At 39.6% G+C, this 12,947-nt stretch overlaps 1 protein-coding gene across 3 annotated transcripts in view; it reads right to left on the reverse strand.

Annotated features, from left to right (window-relative positions):
- The window catches only part of Vrk1 (VRK serine/threonine kinase 1), a 79,163-nt gene extending 68,857 nt beyond the window's left edge, over positions 1-10,306 (reverse strand). For 2 of the 3 annotated variants that reach the window (XM_076847982.1, XM_076847976.1), the window contains exon 1: positions 10,221-10,306. The gene's annotated coding sequence lies outside the window, so the exon portion shown is untranslated. The remainder of the gene's footprint in view (positions 1-10,220) is intronic. The other variant, XM_076847979.1, reaches the window with a different exon arrangement.
- Positions 10,307-12,947: the final 2,641 nt, after the last annotated feature.

A 12,947-nucleotide genomic window follows, 5' to 3' on the forward strand; every position in this document is an offset into this window, starting at 1 on the left:
TGGGGATGTGGCTGAAGTGGTAACGCACTCGCCTGGCATGCGCGGAGCGCTGGGTTCGATCCTCAGCATATTTAAAAATAAAATAAATATGTTGTGTCCACTGAAAACTGAAAAATAAATATTTTTAAAAATTCTCTTCTCTTCTATCCCTCTCTCTCTTTTTAAAATAAAAATGGAATTTTAAAATATAGAAAGCCACCAGTGTGGTGAGCCAACATAAAACCATGCCATGTAAGGAATAGCTAATGAACTGAAAATGTTTCACCTCAGAAAGATTGAGAACACTTGATGACTTTTCACATATTTGAAAGGATGTTACATGGAAGGGGGATTCGGCTTGTTGTTGTATGTGTTTCTAAAAGATAGAACAGAGTAGAAAGAATAAGATTTGATGATAAGAACTTTATCAAAAATCTATCAAAACTTTAATAAAGAAAGATAGGCTGTCTCTAGAGCAAGGGTTCTCAACTAGGGATGACTCTGTCCCCTGGCCACTAGACATCCTACAATGCAAACAATCCCCAACAACAAAGAACAACACCTCTAAAATGTCAACTGTTTAAGGGTTGAAAAACTCTGCCCTACATGTAGAAAGTTTCCTTCACTGGAGTTCTCTGTCATTGTATATAAATATACCAGCCAATCTCTAGATGATGTCCAATAAATGATTTTCAAGAATGGAGAGAACAAGTCACAAAAAGACAGAAAATCTCCTTCAGATATGTTAAGGTGATAATGATGATGGTGACATTTACTGTAGGTCAAACATTACACCAAGGTCCTCCTCTACATACTTCATGGCTAATTCTCACAACAACTTTATAAAATACATATTATTTTACCTTGATTTGATGTTAAGCTAGACTACTCTAATGTCACATAGCAGTCAATAAATGAGCTCTAATCTATCTGATTCCAATTACATATATCACTATTCAAGGCATAAAAATTAAGTGACTTTCAAAGCTTTCACACTCCAGAAAAGAAAAGAAAATATATTACAGAAGTATCTGGACAAAGTCTAAACAGGTTTGTACTCATTGCAAACCTAGTTGGCTAGGAAAAATAGAAAAAAAATAGGATTATTTGAAGTAGTCCTCTGATGAAGGAGAGAACAATTATCCTGATTGTCCCCAATTGCCTACTTCTGTAAGAGCCAAGAAGCTCTATATACCCATGGTATCTCAGTCAGAGCTGGGATTAATGATGACATCCCTTTATCCATAGGCGTGAAAGCTCAGGATGGACAGACGTTTGAACATCCCCGACTGGGAATCCTGCCCTTAACAAATACACTAGATGCAGATACATGGTTTCTTGGCTGCCTATACTCACGCCCATCTGTCAGGATGGCAGTGTGCCTGCTCACATGTTGGTCAAACTGTCACTAGGGCATAGGTGCCAAGCAATGATAGTTTTAAATGGGCAGCTTGCATAGCACTGTAAGAGCTTGCTCTTCATAGGGGGAGAAAAAAGAAAAAGAAAAACAACTCTGTCTGATAATACTGAAGGGCTGCAATCACAAACGAAATATTCTTGATCAACCTCAATATTTAAGTAGAAAAGAGATCTGGACCAATAGAAAAGAGTCAGACTAAGGAAGTTAAACAAAAAGGTATTTTTGAAACTCAACTGAGTTGTCACAATAAAGCTTTTCATATCACTGTTTCACGAATGTAAATCATCATAACCTTTTACACAGGAAAGCCCTTTGCTCACCAAATTACTGTCTTTAAATGGATGCTATTTTTCCATGATCTAAACAAAAAAGTAAAAATGTATTAATTTCTAGTAGTTTGTTTAACATTATATAAGTTTCATTTGTTAGCTGGTTATTTTTTAAATGGAATGTCTTTTTTTAAATATATCTTTATTTTTATGTGGCGCTGAGGATGGAACCCAGAGCCTCATGCATGCAAAGCAAGGGCTCTACCACTGAGCTACAACCCCAGCCCCAAGGTAATCTTTTAAATGCCTAAAAGAAAGCAGAAAACACATGAAATTTCCACAGATGAAGTGGGGGCAGTGGGGATGGGAGTACAACTTATATGGGAAAAGAAATCAAGAACTAAAATAGATGATAAGAAAACAAAAAACAAGTATTTTAAGTCACAAATTAAAACACTGAGACTCAAGGGCAAAGCTATTAATAGTATCAGGTCCCTTTCACTGAAAGCAGAATGTTCCTAAACCACATCTAAGTTACTATTCTATCTTAAAGCCCTTTTGGATTACTGGCATTATGTATCTAATTTCTTTCCTGTCTGGAAATTCTTCCCTAAGACTTATACCCTAATACTGCAATTTCAGCCATTTGTTCTTATTCATTCCTCAGTGATTTTTGAAGAACAGCTGGTCATCATCATTCTCTGAATAGTTCTTCATGAAAGTATCAGGACATACTGATTAAAGAACCCCTGAGTTTCTTCTTTGCCATAAAAAATAAATCTGATAAATAAATCTGATTCCAAAAATTCTCATTGGACCAATTTATCAACTCTTTCTTATCATTTCAGCTGCTCAACTCCTGACTTGACAAAAAAAAAAAATGTCATCCACATCAACAATAAGTCAGCTGAAACTACTCTTCTTCACATATATACAACTTACTAAAAGTAGCATTGATAATGAAGTCCAGCAGAATTCTCAGTGTCCATCACTGAATACAGAGCAAAAGTCTAAAACACACCATTAAATTACCCTTTGCTATAAGTTTGGATAAGAACCCCAAAGATCCTTGTGTTAAAATAGAGCTCTGATCACACAGTGTGGTGCTACTGGGATGTGGTGAAGCTTTAGAAAGTAGTCTAGTAAAAGGAAGTTAGGTCATTTCCTTGCACCCTGCCTCTGCTTCCTGAAAGCCACGAGGTGAGCAGCTTTCTCCACCATACACTATCTCACCACAGGCCCAAAAGCAACAGGGCTAACTATGAATTGAAACCTCTGAAACTGCAAGCCAAAATAAACCTTTCCTCCTTTTATATTGATTACTTCAGGTCAGAGTGATAAAAAGATGACTAACACAGTCTTCTAGGACATACTAGTGTCTTACAGTATTCTGAAGCAACATCACTTTTTTAGCTTTTTGGTAGACCTTTGTAACACAAAGTCAAGAGTCATGGTTACATCCTACTCTTCCTAACAACGTATTATGGCCATACAAGTCCCTAAAACAACTTCTCTTAAATACCAATTGTACCATATCATTTTCCTGCTCAAAAACATACAGTCAACTCTGTAGCAGCCAATGAAACTGATGATAAACTCTTCAAACTAGCTAGCAATTCCTTTACGCATAAACAAATTATCCTTCCTTAAACTCCCTACTCCCCTTAATTCACATGATTCCCCCAGTCAGATAGATATTACTTATTTTCTCTAGGACATGTCTTTGCTCATGCTATTCTCTAAAAAGTCTTCCCACTTTTTTCAAGATTCAAGTCATGTCATGTCATACCTTCAGAAATCTATATTCACATTTACTTAATTGATCATTCATCTCCTCCTGTCTTCACTTTGGTACTCCAGTGTACAATGTATTTTTTGATCATGGTTTAAAAAAAATGTTTAATGGAAAAAAGGTACTCTTTTCAACAAATGTCTCTGAAATAACTAGACATCTATAGACAAAAAGTAAAAGAAACAAGATCTAAACCTCATATCCTGTGCAAAAATTAACTCAAAATGGACCATAGATATAAAAATAAAACATAAAATGATTAAACACAAGAAAACAAGAGAACATTCTCCTAACCTAGGGTTAGGCAGAAAGTTTTGAGACATGCATAGCACCAAAAACAATCCATATACTGGATAAACTGAACTTCATCAAAGTTTAAAAACTTTTGTGCTATGAAAGATACCATAAGAGAATGAAAATACATGCCAGAGACTGAAAGAACACATTTACAAATCAAATATTTAGCAAAGAGTTATACAAAACATACAGGGTTCTAAACACAGCAATAAGAAATCAATTACAAAATGGGAAAAATACTTAAACAGAACAGTCAAAGAAGATATGAATAGCAAATAAACACATGACAATCAGCCATTAGGGAAGTGCAAATGAAAGTCTTGGTGATTACTACACACACACACACAGCAAAAAAAAAAAAAACATAACCAATAACAAACAATGGCATTAATGTGGGGAAACTGGATCTCATATTACAGTGATAACAGGACTGTAAAATGACACAGCTATGCTGGAAGTCTGGAAGTTCCTTAAATTAAATATACACTTACCATACAACCCAATAGTAGCACAGCTGGGCATTTATCCTAAAAAAATGACAACTTATATTCACACAAAAACCAGTACATAAATGCTCATAGAATTACAAAGAATGCTTTATTTGTAATCACCCAAAACTGTAAACAACCCACATCCTTCAATAAGAAATGTGGTAGTCATATAATGGACTTATTACAATTATCAAAACAGTGATGAAATCTAGGACACTGACCTTGCTATAGCATGAGTAATTAAACTACTCATCCAAGATGCATTTTTAGATTCTTTGTGTGTGTATAGTCCTATGACCTTTTATCTTCTGTATACATTCATATATAACCACCACCACAATCAGGATACAGGGTTTTTCTATCATCCCAAAGAAATCCATCTCAACAAACATTGACCTGTTCTTCATTTTTATAATAACATTAAATGCTATATAAATGGAATTGCTGGCCTCCAGGAGAGGCAGGCACTTTTAGGAACTAGTTTCTATACTTATGGGAAGTGGGAGCTGCTGCCCCATTAAAGATTATTAATACACCTTCAAAGTTCTTTTACTTTTGGTTTCAGCTAAGGTTCTTTGCAGAAACTTACAAGGAACGAGCCAATTTCACCCAGTCACTCAATTTTAGGTGCCCTAAACTTTGCTCATTATAATACCAATTTCCCAATTTCTCAGCCCAAAGAAAGTCCTGATGACCTTTTTTTTTTTTTTGGAGGGGGGAGAGGGGACAGACATGTGATTACCACCTCCAAATGACCATGCACAGGAATGTGTTTATCTCTGTATTTAAGGATGAATCTTCCCTATATGAGTAAGTTTCCCCAATAAAAACATCTGGCTTTCTTTGTTCTGAGAGAACATTAGTTTGCACACAAACTCCACTGCTCACCTTACTTGCTACAAGAAATAAACCCAGACTGGGGATATAGTTCAGCTGGTAGAGTGCTTGCCTTGCATGCACAAGGCCTTGGGTCCAATCTCCAACAACACACAAAAAAAAAAAAAAAAAGAAAGAAAGAAAGAAACCCCTCTCTTCTCCTTTATCTTCTGGTTGATTACTGGCTTTGCACTCATTCCATTCTGCTGAGGAATCACATAATCATAGATCCTTTGAAGATTGTTTTTATTTCACTTTTTCCACTTTTTTCCTGCAAGCCCATAAATATCCATCCAAATTGGTGCATCTATCAAGAGATCATTTACTTTTGTTGATGAGTGTTATTCTGCTATTAGGGTTATGCCACATTTCATTTAACTATTCACCCAGAGAAGAATATGTGGGCTGTTTCTGGTTTGGGGCTAGTATGAAGTTTTTGTATAAACACAAGTTTTTAATTTTTCCAGATAAATGCCCAGCAGTACACTTGCTAGGTCATATGTTAAAAGTATGGCTAACTTTTTGAGGAAATGCCAATCTAATTTCAAGAATGACTATACCTATACATTTAGATTCCCATGTTACACATGAGAGGTAATATAATAGTCATGATTTCTAACATTTTTTCCATAAGCCTAAAAAAACTAGATCATCTCCTAAATTTTATAACCTTAAAAATTTTTAAAACAGAAATTTTTAAAAAATTTTTTCTGGTTCCCAAATACTTTTGATGACCTCTACAGGTAATTTACAATTTATGATATTTATATAAAATTTATAATTATAATAATCTGTACATTGATAGCTATGGTCATATAGCAAACTGCAAAAAAAAAAAAAGGTGAAGTACATTTAAGCCCATAGTAGAAACAGTAAACATTCTTCTTCCAGTCTATGAAGACTAAAACTTCAACAGCACTTTCTAGTACTTAGTATTGTGAAATGTGATCCCAATGCATTAATATATAATCATCAAAAGATGATACACATATGAGTTCCGCTGACACATGGTAAACAATTTGAGAAAAAAACCTGAAATACAGTGTAGTTATCTTGGCTATAAGATTTCATGGTTTACTTTTTAAATTTTAGATAAAACTAATAATTATATAATGCAGTCTGGGTTCTTAAAACAAGGAGCTAAGTCTAGAGCAGACATAGTGGCTCACGTGCAAACAGTAGGTACACTGGCAGTCCACAAGGAGAAAATTAGCACACAAAAAAATTATAAGACTTCAAAAAAGGTCTTATAATAGGATGGTAGTGTCCTCAGTCCTAAATAATTTTTCAATTCTTATTTTTAGCTCTTTGTGCAACCATTGTGTTCCTGATACTGAGTTGTATTAAGATGAATGTTTCCTTCCAATGTTAAGTATATTTACTTTAAATACATATAACATTCTTGAATCTCAAACTAATTACTTGGCAATTCAATTATATCTTCACATTTAATGTACAACTTACTGGTAAACATTTTAGTGTACGTTTTTATTGGGGTTTTTTTATTTGTTTGGTACTGGGGATTGAACCAGTACCAAACAAATTAACCACTGTGCCAAATTCCTGGCCCTTTTATTGTATTTTATTTTGAGACAGGGTCTCACTGAGTTGCTTAGGGCCTCGCTAGTTGCTGAGGCTGGCTTTGAATCCACAATCCTCCTTCCTCAACCTCTTGAGCCACTGGGATTATAGGCATGTGCCACCAGGCCCAGCCTAAAATATGTTTAATGATCATCCCAAAATATGCCAGTGTAAAGAGTGTTTATCTTAATTTTGAAATCCGAGAACACTGGTTCTCATTCTTTAGGGTTAAACCCACTGAGAGATAGGAGTTATTTCAAGGACTCATCAAAATCCATGGACAGTCATGTGCCACACAGTGACATTTCTGTCCATGGATTACACAAATGAAGCATCACCTTGGGCTGGGGTTAAGGCTCAGGGGTAGAGCACTCACCTAGCAAATGTGAGGCCCTGGGTTCGATCCTCAGCATCACATAAAAATAAATAAAATAAAGGTATTGTGTACAACTAAAGGTACAACTAAAAAATAGATATTTTAAAAAAAAAGTGACATGGTAGCAGTCAGTTTGTATCAATGCTACAATATTCACACATCACTTAACGATATATTTCTCATTTCTCAAATCATGTCTCTGTTGTGCAGTGAGTCATGACTATACTTACCTGAACACCAAATAAAATATATGGTTCAAAAAAAATTTTTTTCAAAGTTGACAAAAAGATGCTATGGGTAATAAAATTCTTAAAAAATTTACTGAAGAATGTTAGTAAAAGTAGTTTCTTGACATCTGTACTTAGTGATGAATATTAAAAGCCTAATATTAGTATGACTGGGAAGGATACTACATACCTCTATAGAAATTTTTTTTTTTAATGTTGCCTGTATGTCATCCAGAACAAGGATGTGTATGGTTTTGACCACAAAGATTTAAAGCAATATTGGGAGAGATGGAGCAAGAGTAATTGAGAAAGCACATGAAATTACTTCAAAACAGCAACCTCAGAATATGGAGCACTTAAATCATCATTCAGGAGTCAAGTGAGTCAGGATCCAATGGCATAACCTTCTTCACCTCCTTATAATGGCAAGTAGGAAGAGTCACAGAAACTTTGGTTGAAAAGGCCAAATATAGAGTACAAATACATATTGGTTAGCACCTAGCAAAATGCTTTGTGAGGCATTTATAACCTTTCTAAATTAATCTTGCATTCCTATAAAAATTCCACATTTTCTACATTTCACCAATACTGTAGTTTTTCAAATTGCCTTATACATTCACCAGCTGCGTGTATGCCAGATGTTAAATACCTAAAGTCAAAAAGAACAGTCTACATTAATTTAAAACAAAGAAAATTCGCCTCAACAAAACAGGACAAGAATAGACTTTGCACCTAACGCAATTCCTGGTAAATGGTAGGCAAGTGATCTCTAGTGAATAAATGAATCTACTTTTTCTCACTCTGAAAAATAACCTCAGCAAGTATACAAAACATCCAACCAGTCTGAAGAATATTCTCCAGTCCTATTCAGTTACCAATCATTTTCAAAACCCATCAAGACCAATTTTCAGGAAAGTCTCGCTCACTCACACAAAGAAGCAGCATTTAATTCCCATAAGGCTCACTGCCTGATATGTGCAGATAAGAGCATTTGCACATTTGCATAAATTCAGGAGTCATCCTTTTTCATTTGATGTAAGGTAAATTTCAAAGCTTTGCTGCATTTCCAAATTTTTATTTTTTTAATTAAAAGACATTTTAAAGTTTTATTTTTCTAATCAAAATCCTATTCATAGTATATCTTATTAGGGATGCTTTAAAGGGAAAAAAGTTGTCAAAATTAAAATCTTGCTTCTCCTTTCCTAGACATCTGGGACAGTTACTTTATTACTATTTCACATTAGTTCTCAAACTTTAAAAAAAAAAATTGGCCTGTTTCCTTTAAGAAATTTAATTTTAGGGTCTGTCAACATTTTGAATGCATTACTGTTATTTTTAAAATATACATTCGCATACTGGAATAAAACTTAGCATAAGCTTCCCATATAACCATTTCCTGGGCACTTACTAACTTAGTATATGCCAGGCTCCATGCTTAACACATTACTCCATTATCTCATTTGTTTAACAAATATCCTCTCATAATTTCTGCAGCACTGAGCATAACAAGAAGGCATTACACTACAAAACTGATATTTGTACTGTATACTGGTACTGTACTAAATTGACAGTAATGCCTAACACAAGCTTATTGTTATTAAATTCTTCTGCTGCTACTGTATCTGATCAGCGATGCTAAGATGCACAAATACCATCTGTGGTAGCATCAACACAACCGAGAAAGCTATTATTAAATGACAGAGTACTTAAGTTACATTCCCTTCTACAACATAGGTAGCAGACAAACACAATCTTATCTACCCATAAATTTAATTCCAGTTAGTACATGTCATTTTGAATGGCAAAACATAACCCGCATAAAATGACTATGTAAAGAATTCTTGGGGCTGGCGCGGTAGCTCAGTGGCAGAACGGTTAGGTTCTATCCTTAGCACAACAAATAAAATAAAGGTATTCTGTCCATCTACAACTACAAAAAATTAAAATTAAAAAAAACTCTTGCTTATGAAATTATTTTAAAATTGTAGATATGCTCAGCATGTCATAAACAGCACGATGCCTTTATTCTGAACTCTTAAAAATAAATGCTGCCCTTCAACGTTTTTCAGTCTTTTTTTCTAATTTCAGACTCAACAGATGGACAAATCCAGTCCAAAAAAAAAACTGAAACACATAATTAATGAGGCTCTTCAACAGTCCCCTAAATTTAACCCCACGATTCTCCCCGGAGCAAAACTGGTATTTCCAAGTTGTTCCATAAAATGGAAATGGGACACCACCCTCCCCACCGCCGCCGCGGGTGAAGAGTCCATCTTTTGAAAGAAAAGATGTTAAAGGGGGTTAAAAAAAAAAAAAATGGGTGGCCTCAAACTAGCGTCTCTGTCACTGCGACTGTCTGTCCCGAACTACTTTGTGGGGAAAACGACGTGCGGCCCTGGAACGTCAGTAAAGGGTGGCGCCCTGTCAACTAGAGACCCGAGGGGGAAGCGTCAGGACGACCGTAAAAACCGCGGGCGCCGGCGCGGGCTCAGCCCCGCGCGGCAGGAAGCCGAGCTGAAGCGGCGGCCTCGGCCTGGACCGGGAAGGCCCCAGGTCCGGGTCACCCCGCCCGCGGCGGCCTGGCCAGGACCGGGAAGGCCCCTACGAACGCGCACGCCGGCGCTGCGCGGCCGTCCCGTTCCCCTCTAGACCCGGCCGCGGCCTGGCCCGCCCGGCGGGACGCGGCACCATCGCGCACACGGGGCCGGGTTTTCACCGCCGCCCGGCCCGGAGGCCCTGCAGGGCTGAGCGCGCCCCGGGCGCTGGCGGCCCCGAGGGAGGCCAGGAAGGCGCGAACGCCGGTGCTGGCTGAGGCGGCCGCCGATGCCCTCGCCGCCCCAGTCCGGCAGCCCGCCTCCGGGCCCCGGCTGGGGGCGAGAACCCTAGGACCGCACCATCCGCGGCCTCCCTACCCCGAGCCGCAGACCCGTCGCCTTCGGCCCAGTACGAACTTCCCGCCGCTGTCGCCGACTCGCAACTCGGCGGCGACGCCGGCCCCTCTACACCCGGCAGTACGGAGCCTTCCCATTGGCTCTGGGCGACGGAGGAGGCGGGGCGAGCGGTACGCGGCGGGACGGGGGTGGGGCAGTGCTTTCCCCGTCTCCCTAGGCATGCCGGGAGCTGTGGTCCGCGCGCCCGCTGCATGCTGGGAATTGGAGTCTTGGCGGCAAAGTAGGGCGCCGTCCCTCCGGCCCCTAGGGCTTCTGGGAAGTGTGGTTCACAGTTTCTGACTCCGACCTTCTGAACACACACATATTGAACCTTCGCTGGTAGGAACCAAAGTACATGTGGCCGGTGTTCAGAGTTATTGAGTGTATTGACAGAGCATAGGATGAAAAAGAAGACCTATGTCCCCATTGGCTGAGTGCCCTGCACACTCGAATTTGCCTTTGCCTGTCTATGGAAGAAACCACATGCAGTTCAAATCCTAGCTCTTCCATTTTAGAGCTTTGCAACCTAAGGGAAGTTACTTAACCTCTGTGAGCCTTGGCTTCCTGTTTTTGTCAGGATTAAATGAGACAATGTATAGGCAATAGTTTGCACTTGGTGCTCAATAAATAAATATGAGAGGGCCTTAGTATTATTATTCTGCTCACCTGTTGCCCGGTGTCTAAATTTTGTCTTTCAAAGTCTGTTTCAGTGTATACCTAATCCTTTGCAAAATTTCAGATGTAATTTCCTTGTACAAGTTTGCCTTGTATTTATAATCACTTGTCTAAACTGCATATCCACACAGGCTTTTTGCAGACTGGAGTGCTGTTCTAGGTCAAAATCACAAGACCATACGCAGAGGGAGATTTACAATGAAGCATGAGTGTCAGGACCTCTCTTTCGTGGTATGTTTCAAAGCCCTGGGAAGAACCTTAACTGTGTTTATACATCACTTTGGAGATTTTTTTGGTATGATTTTCTTAAAATTGCATGAGCTTCAGTCCCCACAAAACCTGTAATCACTGTCCATTGGGCAGTGCAGCATCACACTGATGTCTTAACATTTGCCCCTCTAGATACCTCGCCTCACCAGATTCTCCCCATCCTGCCCTCTGCCCACGGAGGCTACTCCCTACAAACCACTTCAAGATCCCTGTGCTCCCTGGCTTCTGTTGTGTTCAGACAGTGGGGAACCCCACAGAGGACTGGAAGGAAAGCTAAGGTTGGTTAATGGGTTCCCCCTGGTTTCCTCTGTCCCAGGCGCCTCCAGTTGGTCTTAGCCAAAGGTCACTGCTCCCTGCCTGCCCCATCTCCAGTTTGCAGGATCAGCCCTCCCTTTGAGCTTCAGATCTGGAGGTGGTGACACCATGACTGGCTGAGCCAGTCATGGCTGCATCCTCCTGGTTTCCACCCCACACCTCTTTAAACAGTCTTATTACAAATAAACCCTGTTCAAATGATCCTATTTCAAATGTGTCATCTGCTTTCTACTGAGACCCTGACAGAAACATACAGAAGGAGGGCACTCGATGAATATTTGTCAGCAAAGAGGTCTCAAGATTCACACATCTCATGAGTGTGGAATCCCCCAGCAAGACTCTGTGGCTGGAATCCATTCAGTGAAAGACACTCTGTGCACGTAGACACACACACACACACACACACACACAGGCTAAGAAGACTTGGAATAGGATTTATCTGTTACAGTGTGACCATGTTCCCTGAACCTCACTGTAAACCTGCAGAAGAAAGGTCCCTCCTTCCACACTGGGTTAACAATTGGCTGGCCTTAAAGCACAATTAAATCAGCCACAGTGAGTGAAGTGTTCCAAGGTGAGAATAGACTGTATTTATTCTGGAGCTCGTGGCTCTGGCACCTCAGTAGGATGGCTTACTGCTCAATGCTTCTTAAATGCAGCACATTTCAAGGCAGTTGCCAACACCTCCAACACCACCCACACATGCAGAGACCTCCTATCAGGGCAGAGCCCACAGGACCCCAGTCCGAGCTGCTGTTGCAGAGGAGGTGTGTCTGAAATGCTGCAGACAGGAACACCCTCAGTACTTTGTTAAGCGTTGATAGCTTCATATCAAGGTCAAGGTTACGCAGAAGGTTGACCAGTCAGGATGCTCTGTGGGTTGGGCTTTTGGAATTGAGAATTGAACCAGAGAAGAAGGGTCATGAGTACAATCCTGCCATGTGTTCATAAATACCTGGACAGTCAGACTCAGCACCTCCTGCGAGCTGGGGATTGGACTAACCTAGGGATACTGGTTTAACAAGTATTTAAGGAGGCCATGCTACCTGTTAGGTGCTGTATTTTTTCACATACATTATCTCCCCAATTTCTGGAAGGAAGAAAATGTCTCAAAGAATTTAAACAATTCCAGGTCCTCTGTTTCACCTTCTAAGTGTGTTTTTCACGACCCCTTTATACCCAGCTTCATGTGCTACATGAGGACAGTTCTTGTAAATGAACCATTTCTGCACAGTGGTGGAGACTTGTAGAGATCTCTGGCAGAGATGGATAGTGCGAGTCCTGGTTAAGAAGTCACCAAAGATGATCAGAGCAACTCAGAAGTGGGCCAGGCACCGTAAATAACAGTCTTCCAGCTGCCCAGCAAAGGCAGACCAAGCTTAAAATCCATCTGTGGAATCTGCATTGATCTGCCACACGGTCAGGCCCAGAAGGGAGGGAGCCCCTCCA

This window comes from Callospermophilus lateralis, chromosome 3 (assembly GCF_048772815.1).
Source record: "Callospermophilus lateralis isolate mCalLat2 chromosome 3, mCalLat2.hap1, whole genome shotgun sequence".
Taxonomy (NCBI): domain Eukaryota; kingdom Metazoa; phylum Chordata; class Mammalia; order Rodentia; family Sciuridae; genus Callospermophilus; species Callospermophilus lateralis.